Genomic DNA, 13124 nt, shown 5'->3' with positions numbered 1-13124 from the left:
ACAAATATTAACATTTATTATATTTTATGGTTAATTTTTTTTTCTTTTCAAGATTGACAGGGGAGGCTCTGCCTCACCTGCCTCCCCTGACCGCACGTCACTGACTGCAGCCTACACAAACACGCTCTCCAGTCCAGACTAAGTTATGTCCTACATACACACTTGGGATCTATGGTCTTTCAAGTTATTACACAAATCGTTTTGCTCCAGCCATGGTCTGTTAACTAGGAAATGCAGGGAAATTACATGTGCCAAGCACCGTAACACACATATAAAGCCACAGACGACAGCCGGTCCACTGACTTGGGCTAAGTTATGACATGACAGCCACTTGCATACAGACCAGGTCACTGTTCTGCATTTTACATAGCCCTGGTGATCACCCTTAGTTAAGCCTGGTTCCCACTGCAAGGCCAAGGAGATCCAACAAAGCCTCAGCCTGACTATGGACATCAGATCACAATAGGGCCACAGAGAGCTAACCACACCTGATTAGCACCAAAGGGGCAGGATTCAGTAGTTTATCTTTAACTTGTATTGTGCTATAGAGCTAAACAGTCACATTAAGCCTTGTTAAGTCCTGGTTCTTTGCAGTAGCAAAGATGAGCCAGCCAGAGAGGGCAAACATTGGCCTGCATTTCACAGTATGGGCAAATAACAACTCTTCTGTCTTTGTCAGCACTGCTACACACACAAACACACACAATTGCTGCATCCCAGACCCTGAGAGTCTGAGGAGAGGGGCTGATACATCAGTAAAGAGAGACAGAGGAGAGAAGAAGACGAAAACCAACACACTAATCACTCTATCACTGTGGGGATTAGAGTAACAGTGGGTAAGATACACACACACAGCCCCCTGCTTTTCTCCACCTGCCACAGTTCAAGGGTAGCTGATATCCTACAGAAATGCATGTGTGCGGTTGTGTAGAGATCTGTACATCTATTGTGTATAGTTTATTTTATTTATGAACATGAAAAATCAATTTGCATTTTATGTATGTGTGTGAGCAAGTAAGAGAGAGAAGGGCCCTGCAGTCTCTGCTAATGTTGCTTTGATAGAAAACATTTGAGAGAGAGAGCAAAAGGGAATGAGAGAGGGCAAGGCAGAGAACTGCAGAAACGTCAGAGAGATTACTAGAACCATGTAGAAAGGTTTGCAGTGCTGATTCAACAAAAAGCTGTTAAGTTAGTGAGATTTAGAGAAGAGAGCAGAAGTAAAGAGCTGAACTGGAGGGAAGTAAAGGAAGGACAAAGTGGTAGTGAGAAAACTACATTGTCTACTGCTTGAAAATAGCTTCTGTTGTTGAGCCCTGGAGTCAGAATCTGTCTAAATGATCCATTTTGGTAAAAGCCAGATGAATGAAAGCAAAGAGACACACTGTGGTGTCCCATAGATTAAGATGTTTACTTCCATTGTCTCCACATTGCTCTTCTCCCTCTCTTTCACTAAGCAAATGTCCTCTCTTCATTCTACGGCAGCTGAGATTTATTTCACAGTTTGGAAGTTATTTATTGTATCTGGTGTATTAGGACATGTAGATGATTAAACTGTGTGACCTTACCTAATGGCAAAGCAGACACATTTGCTTCAAAGTGCCTTGGCTGACTTACCTTTGACTTGATTCTAAGTATAAGTTGATTGTAGATGGTTTTTTTTCTTTTGAAATATTAAAGAAAAGAGTCAAAAAAGTCATTATTATTGGTTACTACTACTACTACTGTCATGAGGAAGTAACAGTGCTAAAAACCTTTATTAACCTGTTTCTGGTGCATTGGTTTAGTAAAACACAGTATTGCCTTGATATAGTCAGAACAGTGTGAGTGGAATGGAAACATACAGGACTGCTTGGCACATCTTTTATGGGAAGCATTTTCAGGGCCATCACTGATCAAAGCACCTGAGGAAATGTATCAGATTTTCTTACATATTGCAGTCTGAATGAGTCAGTAATGAGTTTTTGTTTGCTGCCTTTCAGCAGAAATCTCCCTCCTTCTTAAGCCTTGAGCTTAGAACAGTCCCAGCTGTATCAGGTAGTGCATTATGTAAACCGGAGGTGGGAGATGATTAGAGATGGCACAGAGATGGCACAGAGAGAGAAAGCAATAGCCAGAGGAGAGGAAACTGCATGACAAAAAACTATATGTGGGAGGAAATAAGGTTTGGTAGAGTTTGTACAGCTGAGGCCAAAACAATGATGGAAGCACCGAGACAGCAACTAAAAATTCAATTTACTGCAGTGGACCTCAATAAACAGGACATAATCCAGTTACAGTAAATAAGCCCGACAGTATCCTAGGTCAGAGGAGAAGACAGTTTAATTAATATCCTTCTTATTTTTTTTTTTTTTTTACTTTTCCACAACTCTCCATTTTTTGTGGAATGCAGAAACAAGCAAGCACACACAGCTGTTTTTCAACAGCTGTGAGAGTACTCACTGACATAGTGCATGTCCTAGCCCCTTACCTTAACCCTATCCTAAACATCATTCTAACCTTATCCCATACACAGCCCTTTGACAAGGCAAAATGTCCTCACACAAAGATATGAACCTATAATTCATCCACACAGCCACAGAAAGAAATGTGTACACACACCGAGAGAGAGAGAGAGAGAGAGAGAGAGAGAAAGTCTGAACAGCTTTGTGCTGAGCAAAGCCACTTCATTTAATTTAATGTCTGCCATTAGCTTTGTAGTTATGTGTTTTTGCACGGGTTTGCAGTTGTGCACATGAATGCCTGTGTGTTTCTCTGTGTGCATCTGGTAAACACCCACTGCTCCACGAGAAATAGAATATTAGAGGTCAAAACTATAACACACTAAGAAGGCTGGAGGACATGTGTGTGTGCACTTGTCTTTCTAACACACTGTGTGATACTGTGTTCTAAAGATTTGGCCCTTCGGGAAACTGGGAATGAGTGTGTGTGTGTGTGTGTGTGTGTATGAACAGGATGTTCGCTTTTTGTGTTGCATCAGACACACACACACCAAACATGCAGACATACACAAACATCATCATCATCATCTAATCTAATCAGATACATCTGACAAAACGCTAGTTGTTGTATCAGGTGTTTCACATGTTTTTTTGCAAAATGGAACAAGAATCCTGAACTTGGATGTGTTGAAACTAAAACCACCTTTTTAAACAAAACATGTTCATTTCTGAGGGAGACATCACTTATTATGTTGACAAATTATGCTACATAATGTAAAGAAGGTACAACTGGTGTTTGTGGTAACTGGTGATTATATAGCAACTAACTGGAGCTCAGTATTTTACAGACAGTGATGATACATTTGGTTGAATTTGAATAAGTTTTAACACAAAACCTTTAATTAAGAAGAGGACACACACAAGACACTTTTCAACTAGCATCTCTCTCACTCTACCTGTATCCAAAATGCACTCACAAATCCAAATACACACACAGTGCACACTCCAACACTGCTGTAGGTAGATGCTATTAATATGTGGCTGAACCAGGACAGTGGAAGTGGGGAAGTGAAGCAGGCCGGTATCCACTGGGAGACAGATAGCTGCCCTCATTTTAACCAGAATACTGCTGGGAATATCAGCGGGTATGACCAGTGGGAATAAGGAACAGAAAGACTACTGCTCATTCTGAGAAAATCTGTGACCTGGACATACTGTACCAGACGAGATCTATTTCCACTCTAGTCTCTGATCTGACACGTTAATATACAGTGACTGAGAGAGAGAGAAACAACTTCAGGTCAAAAATCAAAACCAACAGGACTGATTGGTGAATATTCTGCTTTATCTCCAAGACTTAAAAGTGATCTGGTGAAGGTGATGGAGGAGGCAAAGGGCACACAGAGTTGGCAGAATGTAACATGAATGGAAATGTTCAAAGAAGGAACAGGAAAAAAGTAAAGCTGGGGCAAAGGGGAACGGAACAAGATGGGATAAAACTGATACTGAATGACAGCACCTGAAAAAGAGATGTGCAAAAGAAGCTATGTTGCATGGTTAGAAGAGCGACATTTGAAGGCACGGAGAGAGTGCAGGCCAGTGTCAGAGACACAGAGCTATGTGTATTTAATGTTACCCTAAAAATCCCACTGTGTCTTATAGGAGCCAGAGTGTAATTCATTCCCTAATGACCTGAGAGACCAGACAGGACCTTGTGACTCTGTATTATAATGAAGTGAAACTCATAGTCCATTCACCCTTAAGTCAGTGCAAACATGAGTGGCGTGTCCTGGGACTTGAACTCATTAAAATGCTAAACAAGAGAACCTCCCACTGTCCTCAGAGAGTCTATAACCTCAGGCTCTCTCGACAGTCTATTAGAGCCTTCTGCTGTCTGTTTTTATGTTCACTAAGCATGATAAACTTTTCACAGAGAACACCCGGCAGTCTCCACAGAGTCCAGTGAGCACACAAAGTCACACTAGCCACGAGAACACATTCTGCATAGAATCTACGGAACAGTAGAGCCTTATTGTTGCATCCTGCTCTGTCCACAGATTCATGCAATCTCTACTAAACATTAGATTCTCCTGCTATCTCAGGAGAGTTGACCAACATTACCGCACACTCCAGAGTCCTGCTGTCTGAAGAAACAGTAGCCTACCAAACATTAACATGATTTTAGTGAACAGTAGAACCTGCTACTATCTGCACAAAGGTCCATAAAGTAGAACTTGCTGCTGTGTCCATAGAGTCTGTTCAAATACAAGCTTCCTGTTGTATACAAAGAGTCTTCTACATTTGAACATTCTGCTGATTCATATACATCCTACTGAACATTCAAACCTCAAGCTGTCTCCACTAAGTCAGCTTCCTGCTACATGTAGTAAATTTCCCAGTTGTGACATTTACCCAGCATGCACTCTTCTTTAGTATTATTTCACTTGTATATATATGTATAATTGCCTCCATTCACCCATATTATATTGTACTCTTATACTGTAATATGTACAGTTCACCTCAATAGGGCCACACACTGTACACCTTGCCGCTCTCCATCTGACAAGAGGAGGTGTGTGCAGGAGAGAGCTGTGGACATTCATTGATTTTCAATTTAGATCGTCTGCATATATTCAGAAGAGCTGAAAAGGTGAACAAGGAGCTTTAATGATACCAGGAACAAACAGGAAGGTGCTGCAGGGATAAATCTGATAGAATCCTGTAAAGATAGAGAGCCTGGTCTAGCTGGCGAGGCCTAGTCTCATGTCTGAAAGATGTTTGGTCCTACATCATGGGGTTACTGTACATGTTTGTCTAATACAAATCATTTTAAGACTGTGTAGGAAGGAATGTGCTGGTAGATTGGATGTGATTAAGTTTGGATATAAGGTTAAAGATGTTATGATTAAAGTTTAGCCTGGGAGGATACAGTCCTGTGAATTTTACCATATATGACCTCACTCCCAACAAGCATGTGAGAATCAGGATGGAGATGTGTGTGTGTGTGTGTGTGTGTGTGTGTGTGTGTGTGAAGCATAAGGATGATAGATTAGGATGGAATGAATTGAGCCAACTTGTACAGCCCAATATCCAATCTGAAAACTTCTAAACATGTGGATTCACAAAGCCCACTTTCATGGCTTCATTTGAATACATTATCTGCCATTAGAGGGAAAAAGAGGACAGAAGGAGAGTGTGTGTGTGTGTGTGTGTGTGTGTGTGTATAGAGAGTGAGTAATGTGGAGCAGTGCACTGGGCCTGCTGCCGTCTCTGATAACCAGTGATGAAGGAGAGACCTGATCAATAACACCACACAAACACACGCTGTACACAGGCATACACATAGAGTAACACAAATGCTTTTCTCTGTTGTTCTCCATTTTGACATCCACCCATACACACACGCACACACACACACACACAGATAAGCACATGGGCAGGCAGACAAACGCATTTGCGCACACACACACAATGACCTCTGCAACTTCATCTTTTTTTGTGTGCTTGGGAATGGAAACATTCCTGTGAGAGAGTCCCCAGGGAGGGAAGGCAAGAGGAATGGAAAGAGAGGAATGGAAGTACAGGAGTCTGAGCTGGACTTTGCTCAGACACCCTAGCAGAGCGACAGGATTTACAGCACACATTTACATCTTTACCCCATCTCACACCCCACCCACTCCCTCCCTCCTCCATTCAGCATCAATGCATCTCATCTTCTTCTTACTCTTGTATCATTTCATATCATTATATTCTTTTCTTTCTTATTTTTCATGTCAGCACCAATCTGAAAATAGATCTGGTCTGGTCCGAAAACTACTGGCATGCTAACACTGCAAAATACACACAAAGAGCCATTGAGAATGAGCAGCAAAGCACTGAGGTCTTTCTGTGTTTTCTCTGCCATGCTAAAGCAGTAATCGTAATTCTTACTGATTAAATGCCTGCATGAGCTTGTGGTGTGTGGTTGTTTTTGTAAGTGCATGTGGGGAGCTGCGTGCATGCATTTTACGAGTGTCTTTTGTCAGTGAATGGATAGAGTGAAAGGTGTAGCAACTCTTTTTCTGTTTAGAAAGAAATCTACTACAGCTGCTACCGGAACACAAAGAGCATGACTGAATGGTTGGAGGAAAAAGAGGAGAGAAAGAGATAAAGGATGAAGCAAGGGGAGTGGGCAATGAAAGGAGGAAAGAATGGTGACATTTCAGCAGCAATACAATTCAGAAAACAGAAAAACTACACAGTGTTGTCTAAACACAAGCAACTGCGAAAGCTTTGCCTACATAAATATGTCAAAAACTGGCAACATTATGATTTCACAAACTGTGGACTCATTCAGTGACATTTGGACATTCAGTACAGTGGACAATTTTCTATATTAACAAAACACAGTGAGGTTCAATACCAAGCCCTATACCCACACATAGTCAGAAATGTAACTAGACATCATGGCCATGTGGACTGCAACAACCATGACCGGCTGCATTGCATTTCCATGTTTATGTCTCAGTGGACAAGCATGGAAAATCCCCCCTTGTTCTGCCTCAGTTCAATGGTCATATCAACATCTCCAACATGTTCTCCCCTATCTGCATTGCAGTAATTTAAGAAAAAGTAACCGCTGTTCAACATCTAATAGTTGTTATTCCAACATGACCCACTCAGTTTCAGTCGCCAACATTTGTAAGTGGCAAAGAAAATCAACACAGTGGCATAGAAACCCTGCCGCTAACTAATGTTTTGGTGGTGTCACACCAGCGCACAAGTATACAGTAAATGCTCACAATGGCATAGGCCACTTGCATAGCCTACGGTGTATGTCCTACGTAGATTCAATGCAGAACCTTAAATCAAGCTTCATCATCCAGAAAGTGTCAGCATTCATTTCTTATTTTTGAATAATTACATTACTATTGTAAGATTTCATATTACATTTATACTACTTTGGTAAAATTCTACATTAACAGTAACACCAGTAAAGATCAAGTGAACTGACATACAATGTGAGAAGGTGACATTAAGACCCACAGACACTGGTACAGCTGCTCAGTAACTGGTCCTTCATCAGTGCAGTCAACTGTATAGTGTCTAACAAGGACACATCTTACATCAGCAGGTTCCCCTAGCTTTCTCTCTCTCCCAGAGAGCCATGGGCTTCTATCGACCCATTATAAATTCTCACATTGTATGAGACATCACAGATATTAACTATTAATAACAAAACACACTAAAGCAACTGTAAGCAGAAATAAGGTACATGCATAATGTATGTAAACCACTAAACATTTCAGCTAAACAAACACCCTGAGAAAGGTTAAGTATCGTATGTTAATGCATACTCCCCATAAGCATTCAGTGAAAGAACTGATGTCATTTGGAGTTTCCATAGATGCACCAGAAGCCAAGTACAACACAGCAGACTGGGAGAAATTTTTTCAGAACCTGGTAATCACAGCTTTAATTACATATTCTGCTCCCTCTCTTTTCCTCCCCTCTCGTTCTCACTCCTCCTTCATTCCTTCCCCAACTTTAAATCCATCTCTTCTTGGCGTCAGTTTATGGCCAGGCATTTGTCACTTTGCCATCCTACTTATGGCTTCCTCTTTCCTTCTCTGTGTGAAGCAATGGAAATAGGATTTATCTGCTCAGTGTTTCGTTCCACTTTGGTTTTACTTGCTCACCCCCACCTTTCTCTCTCTCTCTCTCTCTCGTCCTTGGTCACCTCCTCCTCTAACTCATCACTAATTCAGGCATTTCTAAACAAGTTAGATTGCATACAACATATTCATGTGCATTCACTTGCATGCAACTGTTTGCAAAACTGCAGGGACGAGTGTACAATACAGCATATGCAAAGAGCAAGTGTAGGAATATGCATATCTCCTAGGTATAAAACTCATTTCAGTTGTTAACATGCTGCAGAGCTTGATCACAGCCTTACAACACTCAGACATGCAGTGTGGGGGACTGAGATCATGGCTAAAACTGCATACAGTGCAGAGTACTTCCCCACTTGAGTACATGGTTTATTAAGCATACTTTATAATGATATCTATTCTACAGTATGTACTGTACACAGATTAGGGATGATATTAAACACAATATCCATGTTCACTTTACAACACAAGTGTCAAAAGAGTGTTTTTTAAAGCAACAAACATCTGATGTTATAACCACAGTGTGAACAGACATTAAATTCACATGGATGCTGATCTTCTGTCTGATCTGGATAAGATTCACAAGCAGTCCTGCAAAAAACAAAAACAAAAGCTGCATATGTATCTGATCAATGAAGTGGGATTTCTGCACTTCACTCTACAGTTGACAAAGACTCAAGCTTCCAGTGGTGAGATTTGCATGTTCAAAATGTGTATTCATATTTGGGCAGATGCCTTCATTCAAAGAAAACTAAAGCAGACAAACTGCTGGGGTTTTCCTGCACATGTTTGGATTCTGTCTTCAAGGGCAAACCAGTGAAAAGAAAACACTTTCAGAAGACACAAATATTACATGTGCGTTTTCTCCCTGGCTAATAAATAAACTCATATGTGACAACAGACAGTGACCAAAGAGCATTTCCCCATCAATACTTGACTGAATCTGAAGTACAGCCTGAGGCTGGCAGCATAGTGTGTGTGTGTGTGTGTGTGTGTGTGTGTGTGGGTGTGTGTGTGGGCCGGTCATGAAAAGTTCACTCCTACTGTATACTGGAAGCAGAGAAGGTGGGAAGAGAGTGTGTAATGGAAGATTTGTGGAAGAGATTCAAAATGACACACACACACACACACACACACACACACAGGTCTTTAATGTCTTAACTATAAATGTGTTCCATACCACAAATGACTTAACACATTTCCAACACTAGAGAAGATCCGACTGACCAAACAGCAGGGGATGTAATGCGCACAAAGACACACACACGCAACGTTTCTGTGTCTAAACAGCTGGGCATGGCTAGTGTCTGTCTGTCCCTGTTTGTTCTCTGTGTGACATACAACAGGCAGAAGGGCAAGTGTAGGCCAGTCTCTACACTGCCTGGCGTCTGGCTACCACATGCTGTCCAGCTTGTAAGTATACAGTATCTAAAACAATTATAATCACAGAAAATAAGAGAAAGAGACTGAGCTATGAGCTTTTAATATGGGATGCTGATTGGATGTATAATAAGTGCTGAAAACATGGACATAACACCATCTACATGAGGTGGGATACGCTCTTTTTCGTTTTCAGAAGGCCTGTTATGCTGCCGTGTTTGAGGATATAAACATGCAGTAAAAACTACAATACATTTGTACTGCCTATTGAACACCAAAGACTCCTTTAGAACTATTAATAACATATTATTTTCCATTTCCATTTTCCATTGCTGGATACTGTCAGCAGCTTTCCAGAAGACTCTCCAACCTCAGCCATTTATTCTTCCTCCCCTTCATTCACTTTTTTTTAAATACCATGGTGATTGGATTATCTTTTGTTGATGCAGTTGTTTGTATTGATTGTCATTTACTCCCACTTGCTTGCAGAGTGGTGCCAACAATTCAAACAGCTTCAGGCTTGTTTTTGGATCCAATTAAAGACAAATTCTCAGCCAGAACACAAAACCATCTACACATCAGAGACTCCCACAGACCACCTACATTGATCCATGGCTCAGCTGACGCATGAATATTTGATAAAAAAAAAACAACATACAATGTCAGAGGGTGAAATATAAAAAAATATCAGTTTTAATCTCACAGGCATTTGTTTAGTTTTTATCATGAGCCCCTGGTAATATCCGACTCTGCCCATGTGCAGATAATAGAGGCACTACAGTATGTTAGCACTTAGGGCAGGTTTGATGCTAACAGCTGAACTCCTTGTATACAGATGTGTCCTTTTCAAGACAGGCCTCTTCTGAAACCTGCAGTATGTCAAAGGCCAGAAAAGTTGTTCCATTTGAAATAGGTTTTCTTTTACTCAAATTGGCTCAATATCACACAGTTGGTTGCAATTTTATTTTGGATTTGGCAATAAGACTATTTTGGCTTCTTTGTGATCAGTCTATTTGGGGGAGAGATGCAGATGCATTCTTTCAAAGACTACACTTTCACAGCCCTTGTCCTTTGAAGCAGGTGGCTCCTGAAATTAGATGTGATAATAAGACGCTTGCATTATCTTTAGAGTATGTGGTTGCTCAGCTTAAACGGTTCCAAAATAAATCTCACTTTATGGAGAGAACATTAAAAACCACTTTCAGCATTTCATTCATGTTAATTGTGTCATAAACAAACTAGAGATCAATGTGCATTGCTCCATAGCACTACTAGTGGTCACAAACTCTACAGCCTACCTTTAAGTGTTAGCATGAGATCTAACAAAATCCCATTAATTCATTAGGTGTCCATGTGTCAGCTGGCAAATGGGGACAGTCTCCTGCAAATATAGTAGTAAAAAAGACAAATACAGAAAAGGTCATTGGTGTGAGCCTGCCCTCCATGGAGGACCTGTACACCTCACGGGTCAAAAGGAGGGCGGAGAGGATCACTGCTGACCCCTCACACCCGGGACACAATCTGTTTGAACTCCTCCTCTCTGGACGGCGTTACAGGTCACTGTGCACCAAGACAACCAGGCACAGGGACAGTTTCTTACCCCGAGCCATCACTTAACCCACGTCAGTATGACTGGACAATAACCCTCAGTGCAATACCTATAAATATACCTCGTACAGATTATACAGATCCGTACAGGTCTCTGTTTTTTAAGTACTCTAGTTTTATCTTGTTCCCTAATGAACATTCCTTTGTCTGTTTGCACTGTTTATACTGTTTATTTTGTTATACTATACAGCCTTATATTGGTATATTGTTTGCTTGCCCTTTGCTACTGCCTTACATAAGTATATGTACATGCATATTGAGAGCCGCTGTACCAGAGTCAAATTCCTCCTGTCCAACACACCCGGCCAATAAAGCTGATTCTGATTCTGAAATGATGCATTCAGTCAAATAACCAAATATATTCAATACTACCACAGTGTAATACTCTTCACTGAGAATTACTTTAAGAGCTAGAGTGAGACAAAGTTCATAGAAATCACATGAAAGGAGCTGAGACTGATGAAAAATTCAAAGTATCCCTGAGATAAAGTTAAACTGAGGGTGAGAATTTGACTGAGGATGATATACTAGAAAGAGAGAGAGAGAGGAGGCGGAAGGCACGCCTAAGGCCTGTCTGTCTCTCTACCGCTTTCTCATCCTCTGCAGCATCATGGGAGTCAGGATGCTACAGTAGAAGGAAGATCAGCTAATAAGCCTACATCTCCTGCTGGCCTGGCCCTGGGAAACGACACACTATCCTCACAAGTGACAGAAATGTGTGTGAGAAACATGAAACAGATGTGAGGGCATCTCTCACTGTTTCTATGTGAAGTCATAGATCTTTACACAAGGATTTCAGGCCCCCCCATTCCCTGATATCTTGCCGGGGAAATGCTTGTCACCAAGGAGAAAGGCAGCATGGCCACCAGAGCATTGTGGGATAGCTCAGTCCTTTAACATGCAGACAACCTGCCACTGCTGATAGATGGAAGAGTAGATTTATTTGCCTCTCTACTCTGAAATCAGTCTTCTCATTTAGTCACCTGCCTCTTGTCTGTTTCACTTTTTCCCGTCTGTGCTGGGCTTGATATTGGTATGAATATATCAGTATGACATAAAATTATTGATACTGGCTTTGAATTAAATACTTGACATTACTGCCTAGCTAACATGTTAAGCAGGTTTATTTGTCACATTTCATTTACTCATCTTTAATGTACAATTCTGCTCTAAAGGCAGTCAATTATCCTTGACTTTCTCTTCATTAGTATATAGTAGGGTAGTGGGGTTTTCTGCTTTAAGAGCTGCTAATATTAAAAGAATTTCATTAGCCTGCATTTCCATGGAGAGATTTAGTAAATACTCTATTGCCACTTTGCAGTTTTTCCAGGAAGTAAAAACAATCCTGGGACGGCCTTTGATTTTGAATAAAGGTTCGACATATTGAATGTCAGCAGCTTCTCCTCCATTGTCTTCTCGTCAGCCCATCTATCTATTATTAGTAACCTCACTATAACCTTGCAAAAGAACATAAACCTCATTCCTCCTAATCAGGTGAGCTGCCCCAGCTAAGCTTCCAGCATCAATTTTCATTAAAGATGTGCCATTAGCTTTAACAAACGTACACATACCTCGATGCTCCTTTCCATGCAGGAACAACAACAGATCGAAGACAACATGATGAACACACATACTGTACGGTGCATGAATAGATGAACGCTGTGGAAACAATAAGATGGTGTCTGTGGTTATATTTCCATTGAAAAATCATATGAGTGAACATCATGCAACAGCTGAAAACATTTTAGTCTAGAATGAAAACATTTTAGGATAAAGAAAATAAGGAGACATGTTTTTAATAGTTTGTTTGTCAAGGAACAATTTACCCATTAGTGAATTAGGATTTACTCTTAAAAGAGAATCACTATTCTCTAGAGACACAGTCTACTTGTATTTTTAGTCTTTAGAGGAACAGCATCTATACATAGCTCATAAAATAAACAATGCTCTCTATGGTATGTAGTCTCTTGAGAGATTTTACTACTAATTAGCCTTAAAAAAAATCTTAGGTTCTCTCTTGGTGTTTTTCTTTATCATTCAAGGC

General features: G+C 40.7%; 1 protein-coding gene and 1 long non-coding RNA gene across 6 annotated transcripts in view; both read right to left on the bottom strand.

The window, feature by feature from the left end:
* slc8a1b (solute carrier family 8 member 1b) overlaps positions 1-13124 on the bottom strand; it is a 114372-nt gene that overhangs the window by 65930 nt on the left and 35318 nt on the right. The window lies entirely within an intron of this gene.
* LOC109961074 (uncharacterized) lies at positions 8622-12733 on the bottom strand. 2 transcript variants are annotated; one of them, XR_002275090.1, is made up of 3 exons: positions 12652-12733; positions 10771-10853; positions 8622-8683 (listed from the first exon to the last, which is right to left on the bottom strand). It is a non-coding gene; the product is annotated as an uncharacterized LOC109961074 (long non-coding RNA). The 2 variants fall into 2 exon arrangements; XR_002275089.1 differs by lacking the exon at positions 8622-8683 and adding an exon at positions 10208-10559.

The sequence above is a fragment of the Monopterus albus genome, unplaced genomic scaffold (assembly GCF_001952655.1).
Source record: "Monopterus albus unplaced genomic scaffold, M_albus_1.0 scaffold52.1, whole genome shotgun sequence".
NCBI lineage: Eukaryota > Metazoa > Chordata > Actinopteri > Synbranchiformes > Synbranchidae > Monopterus > Monopterus albus.
This window is presented reverse-complemented; position numbering and strand designations above follow the sequence as displayed.